Genomic DNA, 25,357 nt, shown 5'->3' with positions numbered 1-25,357 from the left:
AATGTGTTTTTATGTGCAAGACATTACTTATTAAGAAACTGATTATTATATTTATTGTTCTAATATGGTGGTAAGATATTTTCAAAAATTTACAAGTACTTTAGATTTTCAAAACTGAATGAGAACATTGTATAAGCATCCTGCTGTTTCTTTAGTGCAATACAATAAAACTCTGAAATTAAAAAAAAATGAGAGCAACTTTGTTTTGTAGTGCTCTACACAACATATAGTGTTTTATATTCTAAGTGGAAACATTTTATAATACTTATAAAGCAGGTATGTGTATATGGAAAGTTTCACCTGAGCGACTAGAAATACTGGCTTGAAGATTGCAATTTATACCTCACTTCCCCAAGGTATATACAGATCAATTCCAACAAAATTAAAGCTGTTTCCAAACATTTTAATGTAGAACTTAATTGTTAAAAATATTTTAAGTGTTTAGTGAAGTCAATATCTCCTTCAAGATAAGTGTCTATCCAAGAAATAACAAGTGTTGCCAAGGATGTGGAGAAAAGGAAACCTCATGCACTGGTGGGCATGTAAATCAGTGCAACCATTATGGAAAGTAGTATGGAGGTTCCTCAAAAAATTAAAAATACAAATACCATATGATCCAATAACTTCACAGCTGCGTATTTACCCAAAGAAAACAAAAATTAATTTGAAAAGATATGTTAATCCCTATGTTTATTGCAGCATTATTTATAATAGCTAAGATATGAAAGCAAACTTAGCGTCCATCAACAGATGATTGGATAAAGAAAATGTGGTATATAGATACCATGGAATATTACTCAGCCATAAAGAGAATGAAATCTTGCCATTTGTGACCACATGGATGGACCTAGAGGGTATCATGCTAAGTGAAATAACTCAGAGAAAGATAAATGCCATATAATTTCACTTAAATGTAGAATCTAAAAAACAAAACAGATGAGTAAACAAAAGGAAACAAAGAACAGACACAATCGCATAAAAACAGAACAAACTGATGGTTGCTAGAGGAGAGGGACATGGAGAATGAAGGGAATTAACAGATATAAACTTCTAGGGGCTCCTGGGTGGTTCAGTCAGTTAAGTATCTGACTGGCTCAGTTCATGATCTCAGGGTCCTGTGATTGAGCTCCATGTCCAGGCTCCCTGCTCAGTGGGGAGTCCTGCTTGTTCCTCCCCCACTCCCCCTGCTTGTGCTCTCTCTCTTTCTCTCTCTCAGGTAAATAAATGGAATTTTTAAAAAAAATTAAATAAAGAAGAGATATAAACCTCTAGGGGCGCCTGGGTGGCTCAGTTGGTTAAGCATCTGACTTTGACTCAGTTCATGATCTCAGGGTTCTGGGATCGAACCCCACATCCCGGGCTCCCTGCTCAGTGGGAAGTCTGCTTGTCCCCCCGCCCACCACTCGCTTGTGCTCTTTCTCTTTCAAGTAAATAAATGAAATCTTTAGAAAAATTAAAATAAAGAAGAACGAAACTTCCAGTTTCACTGATGAAAAGTACAACATAAGGAATATAATCACTAGTATTGTAATAAAGTTGTATGGTGACAGATGGTAGCTACACTCACCATGGGAAACACGGTGTAATGTGTAGAATTGTTGATTCACTATGGTGTATGCCTGAAACAAACATAACTTTGTATGTCAACCATACTTCAATAAAAAAAGGTGTGTCTATCAAGCCTAAAAAAATAATGGAAATTTAAGTATAGAATATGATAGTTTGTCTTGTGTGTATTAAATGAATTGCCTGAATAATATTTTAAATCAGGTAATGTTATACTGAGATGTGAACTACAGCATATATTAACATTTTGTTTTTAGCATAAAGTGGAAGTAATGTTTATTGATTATACACTTTTTCTATCTACATATTTAATGTCTACTATGTGCCATACATGCACTGTGGAAAAAATATAGATTAGCTAGAGCCTCTGCCCTAAAAGATTATATGCTGAGGAAAAAGACAATGAAAAATTGTTTTAAAATCTATAATAGAAATAAGTACAGGAACAGAAGGCTATAAAGGAAGAGAGACAGGGGAAAGAAATTCAAATTTTTATTTACTAAGCTTTACACTAATTCATTGAATCCTTATAATTGCCCAGTTTACTAATTATTACATCAATTTTTACAGATGGGAAAAATGGAGTTCTTCAGTCTTAAAAAGAATAAAAAACATACCCTAGGTTTCATTTAGTATGTTTTAGTTTGGTGAAATAAAACTAAAAAAAAGGACCAAAAGTTCTCCCAAATTATCCAGATAGTATGCAATTTGATTAACTTTATAGTACCTTGGTATTGTTGTCCTCTGGATAAACAACTTAAGGTCATTTGCAAAAATGATATCAATTTGTTTAAGCATTGGAAAACATTATGTGTGCATTGTAATTTTATTGACAACATATTCTTTCCAAGCAGTGGAAAGCTATTAACTTAGTCAATAAATGGAACAGAGTTATAAGGTTATATAGGATCCACAATAAACGTGAATGTATGTATCATTTATCCTATCAAATGTGAGTCTCTATTACTGCTTATGATTTACCCACTTTATTGTCTAAAATTAGCTATGTTTACCAGGATGATTTTGAGAAGGATCTTTGAAGAATGTGGGGCCCCTGGTAATTTACTTTGAATGGATCCCCTCTATTTTCTTGAAAACTCTTAAGGCATTGAAATAAGGTTAAAATAAACATTCAGGAAATAATTTAAATTAAATTAAATTTAAGTTATTAAATTTAATTTAATAATTTTAATCCTTTTAAGAATGTGTGGGGAAAACCAGGAAGATTGCCCAAACTTTGTTGTATGGGGTGAAGCCTGGGGGAGGGTACTTATGGAACAGGAGCTCCACTAACTCTGGAAACTTTCTTCCCAATTGGTTGCAGCCTATCGTTGTCCATCCTGAGACCAAATCCACAATTCTCAGAGCAGTTGTGTAATACCAAGCTCCTTTCGAATTAGTAAAGATTAGATTATATTTAGCAGGTTTTGAAGAAAAGATATTCTTAACTGCCTTTTAATGATTTTGAGAAATAGACTATACATGGTAACTCATTTAAAAAAATGTATTTCCTTATTCTAGAAAAGAGTAATATATAAATTTTTCTGTAACTCTAACATGCAAGAATTTCTACTATTCTTTGGATTAGAACACTTGACATTGAAATTAAAAATTACAGGGGTGCCTGGGTGGCTCAGTCGGTTAAGCATCTGCCTTTGGCTCAGGTCATGATCCCAGGGTCCTGGGATCGAGCCCCACATTGGTCTCCCTGCTCAGCAGGGGGCCTGCTTCTCCCTCTCCCTCTGCCTACCACTCCCCCTGCTTGTGCTCTCTCTGTCAAATAAATAAATAGAGTCTTAAAAAAATAAAAATAAAAATTACAAATAATTCCTGTTGTTATCAAGTAGCTAAAAAATAATTACTTTTATATATATGATTTTTTCTATAACATAATAACATAAATAACATAATAACATAAAAATCTTGATAGGAGGATTATGAATAGGAAATCAGTGTCCCAGTTATGAGTCAAAAACAAAGAATTTAAAAAAATTATTTATGAGGAAAGCTAGAGAAACAATGCATTAAGAAAAAAGTCCTTTCGTTTTTTTTGCCTGGTTTATAATTTGCATTACCTTGCCATCTAGTGGTTAAAACAGGTATTAAAAATAAAAGTATTCTAACACCTTGGTACCAGAGGCTGAGTATATATAGAGACACCTAGATTTACTACAAGAGATAGGAATATAATGTGCAGTGTATTTTGAATGCAGGACCATAAATCATATTTTAGGATTGGGAAGAGGAAGAAACCCGTAGGCGCAAACACAATAGAGGTACAAGCAAGGACTCCAATCAGCCTATCAAGTATTTCATATTTAGTGATTCTCTGTTGGTGCTCAATGCTTAGTGTTTATTCACAAGCTGCCTTCCTTTGTCTGGAAACATAGCTAGATGTTTGCCCTCTGGATAAACAACTTAAGGTCATTTGCAAAAATGATATCAATTTGTTTAAGCATTGGAAAACATTATGTGTGCATTGTAATTTTATTGACAACATATTCTTTCCAAGCAGTGGAAAGCTATTAACTTAGTCAATAAATGGAACAGAGTTATAAGGTTATATAGGACCCACAATAAACGTGAATGTATGTATCATTTATCCTATCAAATGTGAGTCTCTATTACTGCTTATGATTTACCCACTTTATTGTCTAAAATTAGCTATGTTTACCAGGATGATTTTGAGAAGGATCTTTGAAGAATGTGGGGCCCCTGGTAATTTACTTTGAATGGGTCCTCTCTATTTTCTTGAAAACTCTTAAGGCATTGAAATAAGGTTAAAATAAACATTCAGGAAATAATTTAAATTAAATTAAATTTAATAACTTAAATTTAATTTAATAATTTTAATCCTTTTAAGAATGTGTGAATTCCTAAGAATGTCATTCTTGAGGCATTGAAATAAAGTTAAAATAAACATTCAGGAAATAATTTAAATTTAATTTAATTTAATAACTTAAATTTAATTTAATAATTTTAATCCTTTTAAGAATGTGTGAATTCTTAAGAATGTCATTCTTAAGAATGTCAGGTCAGGCCTACCTAGACCAAATAGGACTGTGATTCCACTTTAGGGCTTCACAGTTTAGCTAATTCCATGCAAGCCTCACTTCTGGCAAAAGAAAACACAGTTGTTGACATTGGACTTGCCCAAGTTATGGTGAAGTTTCATAATAACCAAACCTTGTTGAATATATTAACGAGATATTCTTTTTTAAAAAAAGATGTTATTTATTTGAGAGAGAAAGAGCACGATTGGGGGGAGGGGCAGGGGGAGAAGCAGACTCCCTGCTGAGCAGGAAGCCCGCCATGGGACTTGATCCCAGGACCCTGGGATCATGACCTGAGCCAAAGGCAGTTGCCTAACCAAATGAGCCACCAAAGTGTTGCAACAAGAGATATTCTTACCAGAGTTAAACTTTGAATGATCTCCTTTCTAGGGAAAATTATGAGGAAATAAGGCATTCTAGTTATCCCATTTTGTTTTACTTACCCTACATTCATTTTTAAAGTTAAATCTTGTTTTAAAGGAGAAATTTTTATATCAAGTATGTGAACGCTCAAAGGTTGCTGAGCATAGTCATTTGTCAAATTTTGGTTGGATGTGGACCAACGAAAAGCATATAATAAAAGTTAAAATTTATAAAGAGAATTCTTATTATTAACAACACATTAGTATTTTCTTTCTGAAATTTGAATTAAAATATGACAGTTTAAATCTGATTAATATTTTCTTTCATTCCTGGTGGAAGCATCACTCCATCACATCTCCTTAGTTATGAAATAAATATGAGGACTCAGAGACAGAGGAAGGGAAGCTGGCACATGTAATAAATTGAGGAATTTAGGACTATTCTGGGAAAATCAGCATGTATGATATAACCCTAACAATGGCTCACATTGACACTCTCCTAAATATCTTCTCGGCCTTATGCACAAGTTAGTTCTTTGAAACTGTGTTAACTCTTACCAAGTGTATATTGAACTAAACAGTATGGTTAATTGTTTTCTGCACAGAAGGTTAATTTCCTCTTGTCTAAATGTATTTTGGGTTCAATTGATAGATGGTTCATTTATTGATCTCATCAACCATTAGTCAGTAATCATTGTCAGCCCTGTGAAATCGCTAAGAGTAGACAATTTTACTCTGGAACACTGAAGTTGGTATTTTTTTTTTTTTTTTTTTTTTTTAGCGACTATCATCACCCTTAGGCTGTCCCTAATGAGATGCCTCCACTTGGATATCAGGTAGGGCCCTTGGATGGTGAATCTTTTACATTTCATGTTTTGTTGTTGTTGTGTACTTGTTTTGCTTTGTTTAAACTAGTGTAGTTAAACATCCTTGTGGCCTGGAATAGCAAGAAGGGAACATTGAATCTGAGGATAGCTGCGGGGAGATGCCAGGGAGTGAGGTTTTAAGAGTGTGTGTGTGTGCGCACGCACACGCATTTCCTTTTGTCTTTCTCAGAACCAAGGGGCTTTTATCCCATTTGCTAATTCCACTGAAGCACTTGCAGCCTCTTGGTGACCGTTTGGTGATCAGAAGTTCAGAAGATCTAAATCCTTTCTTAATTGCTCTGATTGGCCTCACTTGGAGCAGGAAGCCCCCCCCCCCCCCCCCCCCCCCGCCCGCGTTCTATTTGCTCTATTTAAAGAGTTAACTGAAGACAATGTGGGAGGAACAGGAGAAGATAAGCCTAACATTCTAGTCAAGTAGGATCTGAATCATTCGGCCATTTCTTTTTGATACATGCTAAGAAAGAAAGTTAAAAAAAAAAAAAAAGCATAGTTATTAAGAGAGAGTTTAAACTAATCATTCTGTTATTTCATGTAAGAATAATTGGAATTTCTTGGGCGCCTGGGTGGCTCAGTTGGTTAAGCGACTGCCTTCAGCTCAGGTCATGATCCCAGGGTCCTGGGGTCCTGGGATCGAGCCCTGCATCGGGCTCCCCGCTCTGCGGGGAGCCTGCTTCTCCCTCTCCCACTCCCCCTGCTTGTGTTCCCTCTCTCGCTGTGTCTCTCTCTGTCAAATAAATAAATAAAAAATCTTAAAAAAATAAAAAATAAAAATAAAAAAATAGGGGCGCCTGGGTGGCTCAGTCGTTAAGCGTCTGCCTTCGGCTCAGGTCATGATCCCAGGGTCCTGGGATCGAGCCCCACATCGGGCTCCCCGCTCAGCGGGAAGCCTGCTTCTCCCTCTTCTACTCCCCCTGCTTGTGTTCCCTCTCTCGCTGTGTCTCTCTCTGTCAAATAAAATAAATAAAATCTTAAAAAAAAAAAAAAGAATAATTGGAATTTCTTAATAGAAATTTCTTAGTTAAAATCCACGTGGATATTTACTTTTTCTTCTGAAATACTAGTGATGCAATTGAACCTTCAGTTTAAAATTTAAAATATTGCTAAAAATTCAGACTCAAGTTTGTCTCCCCTGTATCTACTCGGGTCTATTTCAATTCCAACAAAAACAGCCACAGCTTCACAAATGGTTAGTCCATGACTCCAAGAAAAGTCACTAGTATTTTAGGTGGGGTTGCTTAATATTATTATCTAGAGAAAAATGCGGTTTTTTTTTTTTTTTAAAAGATTGGTTTATTTATTTTAGAGAGAGCAGAGAGGGGCAAAGAGAGAGGGAGAGAGAATCCCAAGCAGATTCCATGTGGGGCTCAATCTCAGGACCCTGAGATTACGACCTGAGCCAAAACCAAGAGCTGGTCGCTCGACCAACTGAGAAAAATGTTTTTTTGAGTCAGCTCACTCTTCAGTAAGCTCGATTACCTTTATAAAGTTTGGTAATTAGTACTATTTTTGTCAAAGTGTGTTGGTGTTTTCATTGAAATTCCGAGTGGGCATTGACCAAAGTGTTGTATGCTTTTACTTTTAGGTATGCTGTTTTTTAAGGTCATACTTGTTTTAACCTTTCTGGGTTTTTTTCTTTAATACTAAAATTATAAAACTGGAAATGAAACATCTTCGTTATACATGATGTGATTGTGGACTTACATACTTATGCTTTTACTTTTTGAGGTAAATATGTGGTCATAGGATTAGAAAATTTTCAGAGACTTTTGTAAAAAATTCAGAACTTCTGAAATGACAAACTAAAAAGAAAAGACAGGGAATGAATACAGGTCTTTGGTCCATTCATACTGGGAGTTGTGAAATTTGACCACTAGATGGCGCACCTGATCCAAGTATCTGTAATCGAACCGCCCTCACAAGATCCTCCCGTGTCTTTTGGAAGTTCAGTCATTTTATTGAGTCAACTTTTACTTGTTTATTTCATAAAACAATTAATTCAGCATGTTAGCTCTTTCTGGCTATATTTCCCATCAATTTTACTCTCAACTAGGAATGTTTTGATTTATATGCCCACATGATTTAAATGAAAGAATAGAATATTTTCTTTGCATTTCAATTCATAACATTCTCTCACTCACCACGTTTAAAGGTGTGCTTAAGACAAACGACAGCTTTTTTTTTTTTTTTTTCCTTTTGGGACAAGTACGAGATTCAGATGATGAAAACAAATATTCGTAAAAAGTATACACAATGTTTTTATGTTTTTTAGTCTTCACAATTTTGAACGATTCTCAATTTGTTGCTTAAACGAATAATAAATCGCAAGCACAGGTATAAAAACAGCAAGCAAGTAGGAAACCACCACCATTTACAGACTTCAAAAATACAGGACCAAGATTTACAAGAACTATTTGTGCTAATGAAGAAACATCTAGATCATTAGTTTTTACATACTTTATATATGTACACGTCAATCAGTAAATGTTGACCACAAGATCAGTATAGTGACGCTCTTTAGGGCACAATTATTACTATTTTTGATGAAATTAAGTCCATGAACACATAGAGTAAAAAGTAGAGTTTTCAACTAGTTTAACAGAAGTCTGATTTTTACAAACCAGATTCATAAAAAAACAAACAAAAAACTAAATCTCTCTTCTTAGAGGACAAACAATAGATTTAACTGGTAGGTAGTTCTGATGGATTGGTTTTGTTTGTTTGTTTGTTTGTTTTTAACTTGGACATAACCTTTCACTTTGTGTGGAGAAGAACAGTGGGGATTGCAGTTGGCTATGCAAACAAACAAGCATCAAATTTTCAATCAAACCAAATGGCAGAGAGCTGAAAATATAGATTGCGCTATTATTCAGTTTCATAGAAGACACTAGATGAGTCATTTACACTAACATGGGAATCCCTTCTCAAGAGCTTTGGCATTTTGTTTGTGCCCAGGCAATAGAAAAATAAATGCAATAGGTTTGCATTTTAGATACCTCAAGGTAAACTTTTAAAAAATTATTGAAGCAGTTTGATAAACTTGGCAAAATAGGATTTCAGGACTTGAGAAAATTCACAGAACACTGTTTGGATTATGCTTAGTCTTTTAAAAAAGATCTAATTCAATCAAGCACAATACTTGGTATCATGTAGAGAAAATAAAGGGTCATTAAAATATTCATTTTTCAGTTTTTTGTGTGTAGGATTTAGCCCAAACACAGGGGGCAAACTACATAATTAGACAATGAATCATGAGGCCCAATTCTATCCTCAGCTAAAGCTAATCATGCAAATATGAAACCCAGTTGAAGATTAGGGACACACATTGTTCATGACATGAGATTGACAAAGATTCTGACTCCATAGAATTTTTTTTTTCTTTTTACGAGGGCCCACATTATACTTGGAATAACCTTACTTGGGAAGCCTTGTTGAGTTGACACAAAAAAGCACAGAAATATACCCATAAGAAAAATACCAAAGTCAATTTTAAAATACCTTACAAAAGTGCTCATGGAGTTCTTCCTATTGCAAAAGCTGATTTCGTGCTTACAGGCCTTTCAAGCAGGTGTGGAATCATTGGTGGGCCACAAAATGACGATAGAATATAGGTGAAAGCACTTCACCAGTGTCAAACCTGACAAAATAGAAGCTGTTATTTTTCTGTAACCTATATTTCTGCATAGTGCTTCTCTTAAAGACCATTGTTCAGAATTCAGTTATTTATCAAAGAAATCGTGTTAGCATCCTACCTGGCTGGAGGCAGAGAGCTGAGCTATGTTTATATTTAATTTTTATTATTGTTTCTAGTTTTCTGAGCTACATTTATGCTTAGTCTTCATTTTAATTGTTTTTGTTGTGTTTTCATCTACAAACAAGGCATATTATTTGTGAAGCACCAAGATCAAGAATCTTGTGGTTATTCTATGATGAGGCCATGTCACTTCATTCATTGTAAAGATTCTAGAAATTCGTCATACTTCGGTCTTTTTGAAGGGCATGGACCAGTGGTATATGTATAGAAATTGACCTTCCAGCCTTCCTCTGACCACACACATGAATTCCAAGTAGCAGCTAGAAAGGAATGAATGGATTTGGAAGTTGAACAATAGCCCTTAAGATATCCTTTTAAGTATCCTGAAAATATAAGTTTGCTACAAAGGAAGAAGAAAATGGACTTTTATCCTAAGATCCTTCCTCTAAATAAAGCTGGAGATAGCTCTGTTGTGTCAAAGAAAACCATGAATTTTCCTTTTATTGCAGAGTTGAACGAGAAAGCAAAAAAACCTATCAGTCATGAAAAGAATGAGTCCAGTCAATTCACATGGTAAGGATATAAACTGAAATCCTTCAGCTAAAGATTTCATCAGTTCAGGGGAGTGCAGATGGAACAAGGATTTTCAAGATAGTTTAAGGAATTAAAGTATGAAAGGAGCCCCCATTGTTTATTGCTTCTGTTGGTTTGTTTCCATGTAAATTTGGAACTGCTTCATTTGGCTCAAATTATTTCACTTGGATTATGTTTATCCAAGTAAGAGACTTATCATTAACCTACAGCAAAATTCACAATTCACCATTCTGCCAAATATGAGACTTAATTAAGTTTTCAACTTTTTTGGATATTTCCTATCATGTAAGTTTAACCAGTCAAATATACTCATGTCTCAAATTCATTTAACTTAGCTATGGATCAATCTTATTTCTCAAGGATGGAAATTATCATATATCGTAATAATTCATATTGTGTACCTACAATGGACTACATACTGTAAAGAACTGAAATATATATGTGACACAGTTCATTGATATTTTAAAACTAACTAGAAAACACCAAGTTATATTTGGCTGTTAAATAAGCAAGGATAATTCTGCTTACTTGTCCAGTAAGTATGGGCACATGCCAGTTAATTTTGAAAAATTTATTTAGAATTAGCACTTTTAAAGACTAAACTGAAACTCGTTCAAAAACTGATGTGTATTCTTTAGGGTTAAAAACAAGTGGTGGTGGCATGAATATTCAATTTAGCTAAGCTTAATTAACTAATGCTCAAACTAATTGTTAGATGGCTAAATTGTACATAATCTTACCAAATCTATGCTTTGGTATATGCCTATCTTTCTCACATTTTGAAATAAGAAAAATACAAGTGAATGGGGCAGAGGAAAGGGTTCAGTTGCATTTGCTATGTCATTAAATCTCTGCTAACCATTAAATACAATATATGGAGACTCTGTATCCAAACTATATTCGTACTCTTCAAGTTCTACTTATAATATGGTAAAATGAAAACAAACTGCTCTATAATTTTGTTTAATTATAATCATATAATTCATACCCAAGAAATGAGAATTCTTACACAATTTGAAATAACACAGTGGGCAGAAAATCAGGAAAATCTAGTGAGGACTAGAAGATTTACACTTCTAAAAAATTCTTTTAATTTCTTTAGACATTCTAATAAAAGATGGGGTATGGAATCAAAAGTTTGGCAAGTTATTAAAATATTTGCTTTTCAGGCTTCAGGTTAGATTTTTTTTTCCCTTCCTTTTCTGTCTCTCCGCCCGCCCCGGCTCCCTCCCCCCTTCTTCTTCTTTATTTTTGACAGTTCTTCTCAGGAGCTCCTCTAATTTTAAAACTTGAACATTAGATTGGATCTGAGGAGGAAAATCCATATATAGCTGTAGTCTCAATTTATTTTACTATTGCAGACAAATGGAGGAAACTTTATTCAAAAATTGCATTGAAACCATGATTTTAAACCTGACATTGACCTTGGAATGACTACTTGAAGTTGTTATAGTTTCCCAGAGCAACCTCTGCTGTTCCCTTAACCACTTTGTCTGGTTATTGCATTTTTCTATTTTTTGCTTGCTAAATTTGGACCAATATTTATTTTCTTTTAGGTTAACTCTCCTTAAAGCTAACTGAAACAGTTTAGGCTATGTTATTTTATAAAATTACTTTTACGTAGCGTGTTGATGTTGATTTATTAATTTTTTTTTATAAATCTTGTGCTTATTAAAGGATTAAGATTCACCTCTAAACCTCTTTAATGAAGGGCCAATATTTCACTCTTCTGGAAAACTGTAAAAAATAATATCCTGCTTTCCTTATTCTGTAGTTTCTATTGTGATGAGCAGGGTAACATTGCTTTATAAACTACAGTTCCGTGTCAAAGTAGTATTGCATTGACCGCATTGATGAAGGTCTGATTTAGCTTGTTGTTTCAGTTATTTTATTTTGCTGCCCCCTGGTGGCCACCGCGTATCACTAGCTAACCCCAGGCGGACTTAACAAAGGGCTACCAGTTCAAAACAAAAGCATAATATAACTGGAAGATATTTTCATCAGACATCTTTGTCCTATCCCTCATTATGCAGACAAAGATAGTAAGGACCAAAGAAGAAGGGACTTTCTCATTAACCAAATTAGAAGAAGCATCCAGGACATCTCACTTTTGGGGAGAATTTGACAGGGGGAGGAGGCCGAATCTTAAGTCTGAATCCAACTTCACACTGTTAATTACTGTGTCTTCATTGGTAGAATAAGGATAACAATACTTACTACACAAATTTGTGGTTTGAATCAGGTGGGATAAATAGATCTTCTTCTTTAACCTTCAAATTAATTAGGATGATGATGATTGCTCTATGTGCAGCCTATAATTCACCTGTAGAATGAGCCACGTTGTTTTATATTGGGAAATACTTTGCAAAGTGAGTCATAGGGAAAGTACTTCGAAGCCCATCTTGAACAAACTGGGTGGACAACTTTTGATGGTTGGTTTTTCTTTGCCTATGACATGAAGGGGCTCAGACTGCAAATTTTTGCCGAAACTGAATTGCCAAAAAGTAATAATTTGATGTTAAAAGCATACGTTGAAAGAATGCTCTCCTACTACTGGTTTGATCTACACTGAACCTCTACTTATTTATATAAGACATGACACTTTATTTTATAAAACCACACTTAGCTTAAAAGAAATCATTTTATTCACACACCTTTCCAAGGTGGTATACATTTTTTTAATAAGACAATACACTTACATCTATTTAAAGAACTGGGTCAGAGTCACTTCAATGACTTCCTGACTATAAATTAGAAAACAATATTCTCTCTGTAATATATGTGCCACCAGGGCTAGAATTACAAATTGGGAGCAAGTAAGGAAATGGTGGTTGGCTTTCATTAGTATTCTAGTTCTGCTTCAGTCGGATTTACAAAGTGTGACCTGTTGCTGCTAAGTCCATCATTTTGCCATCATTCCTGAGACTGTCAACTGGATGGTCATTGTGTGGCAGCCTCAGAACACTGAGATCTTCATTGCCTTATTACAGAGAAGAGACAATTAAATGACAAAATAAACTTTTATGAGCTCAGAAGAAATGTCTGACATTAACATTTAGACATCTTTTTGTTGTTGTTATTCTCATCCCAGAGAGGGAGAAAAGTAAGAAACAGAGGGGACATGTCTGGGGAATGGTCCTAGTAAAGAGTAGAATTATATGATTTAGAGTATAATCAGGACAAATTTATATGCATATAGTTTAATTTCTAATTTACAGTCATCACCCACCAAATAATTCCTCCTATATCTTCTTTTTCTGACTATGTCTTAATACCTCAGGAATATTGCAGGCGCTTGTCTGTACACAAATTTCACTCTATGGAAATTTTTATGCCAGATACAATAAAAACAGTTAAAGAAAACAGCAAAACACAGTCTTCTATTTCCTTGAATTTCTTTCTTTCTTTTTTTTAGCCTGACCTTGCTTACGTGAGCGTTCCTACTTCATACTATATATAGACAAATTGATATAAATTGATATACACTTTCCACTGACCCTAAAATAATGGATTAACACAGTCAGGAGGTTTGGATTTGGCAGCATTAAATACAATTTTCAGCCCCAGTAGTTCATTAAGATCCTAAGGTTATTCTGTAATAATGGAGCTTGGGAACTAAGAATTGATTACTCATTGTCAGAAATTACTCCCCATCATCAGAGTAGTAAGGCTGTGAGGTATGTCCAGTTTTATTCAGTCTTTTTGAATACCTGACTGACACAGGTGGAAAACACAATGGTAGGATATAGTTACAGTCCATGTAGAAACTTTTAAAATTGTAATATATAAAAAAAACATACAAAGACATTAAAAGATTTGTTTAGGAAAGAATAAGTTTCCATGTCAATGAGCTTGATATGCCCCAGATGTACATATCAAAGAAAATGCGGAAGGCTTTCTAGAGTTAGTACGGTACTGTGTAGCATGTCGTCTCAAGACAAGTGTCAAATACTTTCCTGTCCCTAGAGTCCTATCACACATTTTCTGGTCCAAATATCCCACCATATCTTTTGTTTCTGATTTGTGGAACAAAGTCAACATCTGAACTCAGATGGGACTGCTTTGACTATTTTAATTCAAATGTGTAACAGCTAAATCAACAGTTTATGTAATAAAAACAATTTGCAAGGTCTAACAAAATAAAATTGAATTATGTAGTTCTTTAGGTAATAAAATATTAACCATAACTGAATATTGACTTTACTTTTTGATCCTCACAAAATTCACCACTATATGTATTATTATTATAAAACCTATTTTCCAAATCATGTTTGTCAAGTAAGTAATAAATGTATTAAATGACTGAGTGGAGGAAGAAGTGAAAGATGACAGATTGGGTAAGTAGGTTCAATTAAGCATGAACTGCAAATTGTACTCATACATTATTCATAGGTCTTTGTCATCAACTACACTTTATATAGGATGAAAATAAAGCATAATTAATTTGATTAATCCTGATATTTTTAATAGGAATAAAATAACTTACCTGTTAAAAAGACCTTTATTTTTACTCAATTCACTGAAAAACAAACTATCATGTAATTGACTTAGAAATTGAATCAAGATATTTAGCTATTCTATTAATATTGTGAGGTATTTATTTGTTACTTAAGCTTTTTTTCTTACTTCACAGAAACATTGCATAAAAATCAAATATTTGCCAGAGTTAAAACATTGGTCCTTTCCAATAGCAAAGTGTCTTATAAGAATACAATTAATGTATATTTAATAAATTCTTTAAAACAGCTATCCACATAACTAGAGTAATACTGGTTTGTATTGCCATTGGGAAAATAGTTTTGCTTTCTGGGCTAGAAATTCCTTGTATTGATATAATTATTAATATTTTTCCAAATGGTTTCTTGAGGTTGTTACAAAATAAAATCCTAAATTTTTTAAGTGGAAGAGTTGGATTCTGATTTCTCCTGATTATTTGAAAAGTATAGATTGTTCCATGGCTTTTTGCTTATGGAATAACTACAACATTTTTGCATAGAAAAATATTCTTATACATGACTCATGCATACTTAGTGGTTCTTAACCATTTTGGGGTCCTGAAACTTATATGCTGAAAGCACAGACATTCTGTCCCAAAAGTCCCCCTCCCCCCCAACACACACCGTTTGTTTTAAGTTTTAAAAAGTTTAAAGATCCACTGCTAACTATGCTTGGGTTTGCTTTGAGTCATAAACACCAAGTCAAAGACTTTTGGATTTGATTCTCAACAAATACTTGTGGTTGACAGACCAAGAGATTATTTGCTATCAGTTCGGATATGCTCCCAGAATGTAGCTATCAATGAAGTAATGTCCATCAATAAGATCTGAATAGATATTACTGAAGTTCAAAGTTTTTTAATGGTATGGCTGATGTAGTTTAGATCATGATCATTGAAATGGCAGACAAGATCTTGGTTTACTGGTGTAAGTGGGCCCTGGGAGAGGAAATAGGAAATAAAAATGTGTGTTAAACTGTATAAGCAGTTAAAACCAACAGCATAAATGGTACCTCATTGTGGTTTTGAGGAGAGGTGATTGGGGGGATGGGGTAACTGGGTGATGGGCATTAAGGAGGCCACATGATGTGATGAGCAACTAATGAATCAATGAACACTTTATCAAAAACTAATGATGTATTATATGTTGGCTAATTGGATTCAGGTTAAAAAAATAGGCTTGGATTCATTATAAATATAGGAATGTTAATGAATATACAAAAATCAGTATTCCCAATAAACCAAGAGTATAAATTATATACTTATTCTAACAAAGAAAAAAAAAAACAACAGAATAAGCAAAACAAGAGAAAGTAGAAAGGTAGGAGGGAATTTGCTTAAAACAAACAATGTATACAAAAAAAAAAAAAAGGATTGAAAGTCATTGGATATATCAAGAAAAAATTGAAAAAGAGTCATGCTAGTTATATAATATTCATAACAATTGCCCCAATGTTATACTCCTAAGGTACCAGTGTTTTGTGTAGTTCTTAGGTTATAACTAAGATTATGGTTTGGAGAAATCAATCAGAAAATAAAATCAGTTGGAGTAACATAAAAGAATGACTGGTATTATAATAGAAAAACAATGCCAGTATTTATTATCTAATGAAAAACTGAAAAGATAATAAAACTCCAGTGATTAGATTTCATAATTAGAAATATGTTATACATTGAAACAATTTACTGTTCTCATCTGTTGTACCACTTACAAAATTCACCATGGAAATTTTCTTTTTTTTTTTTAAAGATTTTATTTTATTTATTTGACAGAGAGAGAGAGAGACAGCTAGAGAGGGAACACAAGCAGGGGGAGTGGGAGAGGGAGAAGCAGGCTCCAGGCCAAGCAGAGAGCCCGATGTGGGGCTCGATCCCAGGACCCCGGGATCATGATCTGAGCCGAAGGCAGACGCTTAACGACTGAGCCACCCAGGTGCCCCACCATGGAAATTTTCTAATTTAACCCCCAAATATTCTGTTTTGTAAAAATGTAAGACAAATTTATAATATATTTTCTGTGTGGTTACATAAAGCTTTAATGGTTACATTGGCCATAGAATTACAGAATGCTAGTTATGGAGAGAATTTTAAAGATTTTTAGACTGGGAAGAACTAATAACATCATTCTATTTCAAGACCTTAGGAACATCCTTAAGAGTAGATTGTTATCTTGAATAAACTATGCTTTAACCATAAGGACATCCAGGTGAAGGAAACTGACTAGACTAGGGCAAATATATTTACTGATAAAGAGAACATTAACCATTTATGGGACGTAATAAGCCCTTATCTGATACACAGCCCAGAAAAATTACGGCTTTTCTGAAAACTTTAATTACTTTTTCCCAATATTGTAACATGGTTTTAAACTTTCACTTACTTTTTCTTCTGACATTTCTAAGGTAAAGGAGAAACAGTTATCAATAGCAATATATATGTATATATATATATATTTTTTTTTCAGTCAGCCATATGGGTAAGTACAATTAGTTGCCACTTAGGTAATGTGGTTTGTTAAAAACCTTCCATCCTAAAATAGGTATCCCATCTGTGGGTTGATGACCCAAATTGCTATTATTAGGCTCACTTTTCAGGTAAGATAGTAAGGCTGCAGAAAGCCCTTGAGAAATGCAAATAAACTATCACTGATCTTCCTCAGATTATTATGGAGACCTTGGAGCCTTTTATTCTCTGTCAAATGTGGAGGTCATGAATTCTTCCTGGTACCTCAGGTGAAAGCTCATGAAATGTGCATTAACCTCTGTAGGCATATTTTTCTTTCAATTAGAAAAAGTTGTTCAGGGCGCCTGGGTGGCTCAGTTGGTTAAGCGACTGCCTTCGGCTCAGGTCATGATCCTGGAGTCCCTGGATCGAGTCCCGCGTAGGGCTCCCTGCTCGGCAGGGAGTCTGCTTCTCCCTCTGACCCTCCCCCCTCTCATGTGCTCTCTGTCTCTCTCATTCTCTGTCTCAAATAAATAAATAAAATCTTTAAAAAAAAAAAAGAAAAAGAAAAAGTTGTTCAGTGTTGCAAGGGAATTCTTCATAAAATCTATTGCTTTTAACATTTCTTGTTGCTTTCTTACTATTATAGAAATCATAAACTTGGCAAAAAGGTCACTGAACAAGTGGACAAAGAACCATTCTAGGAGCCAGAGAAGGAATAATTATGAATAAATGTGAATTTCATGAAGTGAAAATTTGAATCTGAAACTGAACTTCTATATTCTGAATGATTAAAACTTTCAGCTATGTATTAAGTGAAACTCACTTAAAATTGACAACTTTTGTCCAATTGCTTGAGTCATGGTTCATGCCAAATCTACAGATCTAAAATTATCGTGTTTTCATTTATTTGGCTTGTTTCCACATTTAAAAATAGATTTTCATAGAATATCTCTATTTAGTACAGGTACCCAAGACTGTCTTATAAGTCTATGGTAAAAAAGGGGCATGCCTGGGACTCAGTAGGACACTCTCTAAAGAGCTTGTATTTAACAGCTGAAAGGGTCAATGCAGTGTTTGTTTTTCCCATTATCCACAAATTTTGCATTATGGTTATATTATCTGAGATTGTATACAAAATAGTTTCATAAAACATTCACTTTTATATTATCAGAAAACTAAACAACAATAATACTAGATTTAAAAAGTGATACTCTATCGTTGTTAATTTGAAGGCCATTCCCTAACTATTCATTCATATTTACTCCTATAGGATTTGGCCATATTCTCTCACTTTCTTTTATAGGCTTCATACATAGGTTTATGTATGAAGCTGCAGGTTTCTTTTTCTAAAACTGACATATAACTTTCTCTATCACCCATCACCCATCACCCATCATTTACTAGTATGGAATTTCTGGGGTTGCATAAGGATATAAGGGTACTTAATCAAGGTAGTCTTTTTAATCATTTATTAGTGAAACTATTAAACCCAACTGTTCTACTGTGCACTCTAACTACATAATCAAAGATAGTTTTTTTAAAATCTTAGTTCTTTGAATGCATCTTTTTTGAATTCACAAACTTGATAAATGGAGCATTTAGATTAGATGCTGAAGAAACAATATTGATTTGTGTTTTTTCCTTTGTAATAACAAGCAATAAATCTTCAGACATATTGTTAAAACTTCTGGCATTAATTAATCAAGGGTAATCAACTATAAAGTTTTGGTTTAAGTGGTGTTTGACAAAAAACAAATTTCACTTCATCTTAGAGGAAAATGTTGTTTCTTTTAAGTTAATGGGAAGTTTAAAGATTATGTCGGTTATCTTGAGACTATCAAATAACTATAAGAAATCTCAATACGTTATGTTTTAAGTATGTAAAATCCATAAATTTAAGCTTAATATCTGATATTCCCACTAATATTTGCAAAGAGCAACTAAGTGATACAAATGAATGTTCCTGAAACTCTAATTTTATGTAGATCAAATCTGAAAATCATGTGACTCCAACATAAAAAGTGACCTCAGAGTATTAAGAGGTCTTTCCATTCACAAAAAATACTTCATTTTAACTAGAGATTTTGTGCAAAAAATTATATTTGAGAATAAGACAAAACATCTAAATGTGGATCTCAAAAAGAACAAGTGACCAGATTTTTTTTTTTACAAGTATGTTTAATTAGATAGGCAAGTTTCTCTTTAGCAGGTAGTATTGAGAATTTGTGAGCTGGAATTGATGTAGAGGATTCCTTGGAACTATATGTGAATGGATGTGTGAATGTATGTATATGTGGGTACATAATTCTATTTGTTACCTTTCCTCTTTTTGACTGAAGTAGCTAGCCACCACTAATACACTCCATAGGTATTTAGGTAAATACCTTAATCCCTCTGTTAGGGTATACATCAAGGCTTATGTCAAGTTACTTCAAAGTCTCTAAACATGCAGGGCAAGCCAATGTGTTCTCTGCCTGTTATCTAAAATTTGAAAATTTGACAAATACATTTCTAAAACACCCAGTTTCTGAAAAAAAAAGAAGCACAAATAAATTAGAGATTTGAATAATATGGGCTGTGACTTCATGAAGAAAAACACATATGTTGACATTTAAAAGATTTATGAAAAAAAGTCCACTGGAAAATCTCAACTAAGTAGTAGTTTTTCTCCCTCTTTCTTGAATAAGTTCACCTAACTTTAAGAGAGGAAAGTACTTCAGCTTACAAACAGCATTGGATTGAAAAGCATTGCTCTTTATGTTCTTGTATATTAAAAGTTAAAGAGATGGAAACTGGGGCTCCTGGGTGGCACAGTTGTTAAATGTCTGCCTTTGGCTCAGGTCATGATCCCAGGGTCCTGCTCTGAGGAAAGCCTGTTTCTCCCTCTCCCACTCCCCCTGCTTGTGTTCCCTCTCTCGCTGTGTCTCTCTCTGTCAAATAAATACAATCTTAAAAAAAGAGAGAGATGGCATCATGAGATTTTATGTAATAGAACGAAGAGCAGTACTTTTTAATCGAGAAGATGTATATGTCAAGACCCATAAAAAAAAAAAAAAGATTCCTTATGCAGTTTTCCTGAAACTAGAATTCCAGATTCCATAAGAAGGCATGTAAGTCACTTCAATGAACTTGACAAAAGCAACAGGAAATTGGCTGGTGCTTCTATTTTTTCAATCCAACTATAATTGCATTGAAATAACCTAAAAGGACAGGGAACGATGAGGAAAATCTACACCATTCATTCACCTTGTCTCCTAATCTATGGCCTTTCCAACTTGGATAAATGATAAACTTTGGAATTCCCTGTGGTACGGTGATTCTCAACTGTACAGTTGTTCCTAATTCTGGTTGTACATTAGAATTCCTTAGGAAGAATTTTCTTTTTAAAATACTGATTCCTGGAAACTCTAAAAAATTATGAGAGACTCTCTGAGAGTAGAGCTGAAGAATGGGTAAAATGTTTCCCTGGTGATGGTAACAAGCAGGCAGACTTAAAAACTACACTAATTTAGATAAATATGAATAAGGAATAATGGAGTTCAGAAGAATTGGGTTTAGGAATTCAATAACAAGATCAGAAGTTTAATTCATCTCTACTGTGTGAACTTGAGCAAATTACTTAACTCTAACCCTGAGATACCTCATCTGTGAAGTAGGAATAATAGTCATTCCTACTTGACAGTGCTGTAAGGATTTAATGCAAAAAAGTTCAGGCACCACCTGCATCAGTGTTAACTGGAATACATTAAAAATGGCAAGACCCATCTCAGATCTACTGTTAAGAATCTAGTAGCCTGGCATATGCATTTTCAATAAACTAGGTGATTTTTTTATATGATGGGTTATGACAACCATGATTTTAATGGGTAATAGAATACCCGTATGTATTAAGCACTCAATACATGTAAGCTCTAAGCTGATAAATGAAACTTTAGACTTCGTTAGTGTTTTCTAACCTCTCTTTTATATATTAGCTGAAAAGTTAAAAATTCAGTTAATCGGGGTTGCCTGGGTGGCTTAGTGGGTTAAGCATCTGATTCTTGATTTTGGCTCAGGTCATGATCTCAGGGTCGTGAGATCGAGCCTTGTATCAGGCTCCACGCTTAGCTTAAGATTCTCTCTCTCCTTCTGACCTTCCCTCCCCTTCTCCCCATTCACTCACTCTCTCTAAAAAAAAAAAAAAAAAATCAGTTAATCAACCAAAAATGTAACACACATGTTGCCAAACTACCAATTTGCAGATTTGAGCCTGGTGTTACAAAAGACCATCATTTAATGCATTAATTCAAATTTACAACTTTTGGAGTCCTTTAATGTACCCAGAGTCCATGAGTTTGCTTTCTTTCTTAAATAACTGAAGTTAGGGGGAAAAAAATTAGATTTCCAAGCTGTAGTTGCCTTCAGTGAAATACATTAGAGAAGCAAGTGTCTTAGATGTTCAAATTTTAAAAATTGAGAACAAATATTTCTCTTGAAGGAACTTCTAATTATCTAAATTCATTTTAAGGCTTTGCATTACTTAATACAGTCATATTTTCTAGGTAATCATTTTATAGCCATATACATTGTCAATATACTCTTACCATAACTAAGAGGTGGTTAAGAGCATAAACTTTTGAATTACATGGACCCAAAATAGAATCCTTTGTCACTTACAAGTTATATGATTTTGGACAAGTTACTAAAACCTTATTTCCCTGTATGTTCTTATGTTTAATAGTAGTTCCTATCTCATGATTTTTTTTTTACCTGTTATATAAGATAATGAAATGAACATGAGGTCTTCCCACTGTCTCATAGTTGCTTAGAACATGTTGCTTATGGGTGAATGCTGTTCTAGATGCTGAGCCTACATTAAGTGATCTGTAAATTAGAGAAGATTTATTTTTGTTTCCTTTTCTTATCAGCACAGATGCCTTTTCTTTGGAACTAAATAACTTAGTCTCACTCTGTGGCCTCCACTTTACCCTCCACTAAATATGAATTATTAACATCATGATTTCATTACTCAATTTCTAAAGAAATATTATTAATTCACTAAAATTAATTAAGTGTTAATAGAGGGAACTGAATGTCTTTCCTAGGTCACTCTTTAATTAAATGGGATAAAATTCAATAATTCTTCTAGTGGTTTAGTTTGCATAATGACCAACATTTGGTTTTTTATATTTTTATTTCTCTCCAATAGGTTGATAGGCAATTTCATTTAGGAATGCAGCAACTGATGAATTCTGAATCATCTGGGAGATTGATTAACATAATAAACTGTATTAAATCATAAACTTGAATTTATCATGAAATTGACAAAATTTTTCTTGTGATCTGGAAATATAACCTAAATTACTGGGTCAAGCCATTAAAGTGATTATGAATTAGACACATTACTTAAAAATCCTCCTAGACTACTTTAATACCTGTGAATGCTTACTTAGTATAATCTTGCTATAACACTACCATATACTTCTTTTTATCTTTAAGTCTGCATGGACATAACTGCCTTTCTGTGTGCATTCATTTCAATAAATTACCTGTCCTGAATATACTATGAAGAAAATTAGTGATTTAACTAATTGAACTTACAGTACTTTGATTATTCCAAATTTGCAGTACTTTTAAGATTCAGATATTAATATGCTCTGAAATCAAATGGAGAAATTTTAAGGAATTTAAACAAAAACAATGTTTTACATTATATTCTACAGGCAAGACCAGTAAAGTAACTAATCTAGAATGTTGACATAGTACGTAAAACTGGTTTCTTAACTTACTAAAAATGTGTTTTTGTATTAAACGATGTCTATTTATATGACTCCTAAGATCTGTGACTAAAAAAGCAAAACCAATTTCATATATTATGAGATTTAAATAAAATGAAACAGTAGCCTGTTAAGTAAAATTTAACCTTTCAAAATCTTACATTGTGAGAGCATTTACAATTGTTATTAAATTTACTAATGAAAATCAGAAAAATGGTGAAAATTTTATATATTTATAATAAATTTCATTATTCATAATAATAAAATTTACATTAATAGTAATAATGTAAATATATTCATAAGAATAAATAGGTATTATCACAATAATTTAACAAATGTCACTTTCTTCTTCTAAAACAAAATACTAAGTGTTATGGTCACACTGTATGAAGGGTATTCATGATAGTTATTTTCAGTAGTGCATCAGATCATTATTTATTAAGCACCTTTTTACCTGGTGGTATGCTGATTAATAATGTGTAGCTTTAATTACATTAAAGCTTTACTTTGAAAAGATGTTCAACTTAGTTTGCTTTATCAAGAAGGGCACTTACATTTTTAAAAATCAGTTTTATAAAAAATACATGACTGGTTACAGTAAATCAGCAGAAAGTTAGAAGGTAGAAATACACACTTTGGCTTATGGATTTAAGTGAATGTATCTCCAACCATTAAATTATAGATACTTCAAATACACACTTAAGTCTTAGAAATCTTCTTGACTATTAGGGACAAATTTCTCAAGGAATGTTCCAATATAATTGCTTCTTTTAAGTGATTTTTAAGGACATTAATGAGGTCATGATATATTACCAAATTATGTTAGATAAATGTCCCACATACAATAAACAAAATTTTTGTGCCCAGTTACATACGATTTAGGGCTTAAGAAATGTTGAATATTGAAGTTAAAATTGCATTAATGGGATTTTTATATTTTTAATTTGGATATTGACTTCATAAGAGAAAACCTCTTTATTGTAATTCTATACAAAGCTAAGGTTATAGATATTTTCATGTAGGGAAAAAGCATCATTCATTCTACTAGCAGAGATCGGTTTGCCCTTTTGAAAATAACTGTCTTAGGCTGATTTATAAATCAGGGAAATGACTTTTTAGGGAATTATCCTTCTTATATTTATCCCTTTATTAATAGTCAAATTATTTGTAGGTAAAGAATTATAATTAAAAAATAGACCCAATGTGATATAAAAAGATAGAAAGGTATAAACCTTCAATATCTCTTTCAATAGAATTAATTGTTAAAGTGAAAAATGTAGTTTAAGTTATTGAGTTTATTTTGTAATAGTAGGGAATAACTCCTGCCAACTATTGATATCATGACCAAAAACACACAAATATAAGATAACCAATGTAACCTGTAGTCAAAACCAGATTACTGTAAAAGCTAAGCAATGGTAAAGGAATCAAGATCTCTATTTTAACTTTTTGGAAATGTCACTAATAAAGTAAACAATGTGGAATAACAGTGCTTAAGGGTGGCAGAATATCAGTATATTTAAAAGTAGGCAAGAACTATATAGATTATTTAAAGATGGGAAAATAGGACATATCAAAAAGTTAAATGTGGAAGCATTTCATGGGGGAAAGATGCATTTAATATTTTAAGATTTTTTTGTATATAGTTGGGGAGTTACTGCTGAGAAAATAATACTTTATTATGGGATAAGAAAATTGACTTAGATGAAATTACAATAAAAGCATTTTTTAAATGTCTGGTTTGTAATAGAATTTAAAACCTTGGGGTTTGAAAATGGGATTGCCATTTATCTCTGTGCAGTACACAGATGGCGAAGTGAACAAGGAGATAGAAGAGAAAAATTCCTTGCATTTCTTCCAGACCTTTGAGTACAACATAAATTAAATATTTTAAAAAGTTTTCCAATAGTTGGCTTTCAATTTTGACTACTAACTTTATTCATGCACTGATTCATTTATGTATTGATTTCTTATTATTTTTATGCATTAAAATCATACTTATCTGCAGTTAAGCAGAACGATTGTAGGTTATGTTGGCTATTGTAGTTTAAGTTGTAGTAACACATAGTATATTGAAAGTATAGGCTAAGTTTCTGAATACAGTTTATTCACTGTCATTTTTCACCCTTAAATAATCTTTAAATAAAATAATTTCCTGCTTATTAAATTTAATGAGTGTATGCCTTATAAACATTTTCATTTCATAGGAAAAAATATTGAGAACCTCATCAATATACCTTTAATTCAGCTATTTGAAGAGATGGCTATGCAGGGTACTGCTTTTCATTAAGACATGAAATTTGAACACACTATATTCTTAATGTGATTATATTTTTCTAAGAGCATAAAAATCTTACTCATTTTATCACATAATAAATTGAACTTTTGGGTAAATCTTTGAAGAGAATATCTAGACAGAGCAAAATGGGAAGCTGAAGCAATAGTTCA

General features: G+C 33.2%; 1 long non-coding RNA gene across 1 annotated transcript in view; it reads left to right on the top strand.

Moving 5' to 3' along the window:
* The window catches only part of LOC123838110 (uncharacterized), a 270,249-nt gene that overhangs the window by 43,773 nt on the left and 201,119 nt on the right, over positions 1-25,357 (top strand). The window contains exon 3 of the long non-coding RNA XR_006789434.2: positions 5,763-5,817. This is a non-coding gene — a long non-coding RNA (uncharacterized LOC123838110). The remainder of the gene's footprint in view (positions 1-5,762; positions 5,818-25,357) is intronic.

This window comes from Mirounga angustirostris, unplaced genomic scaffold, assembly GCF_029215605.1.
Source record: "Mirounga angustirostris isolate CCGP_5_RB_7025 unplaced genomic scaffold, mMirAng1.0.hap1 SCAF_5, whole genome shotgun sequence".
Taxonomy (NCBI): Eukaryota; Metazoa; Chordata; class Mammalia; order Carnivora; family Phocidae; genus Mirounga; species Mirounga angustirostris.
Note: the sequence above shows the minus strand (reverse complement) of the source record. Positions and strands in the feature narration are given on the sequence as shown.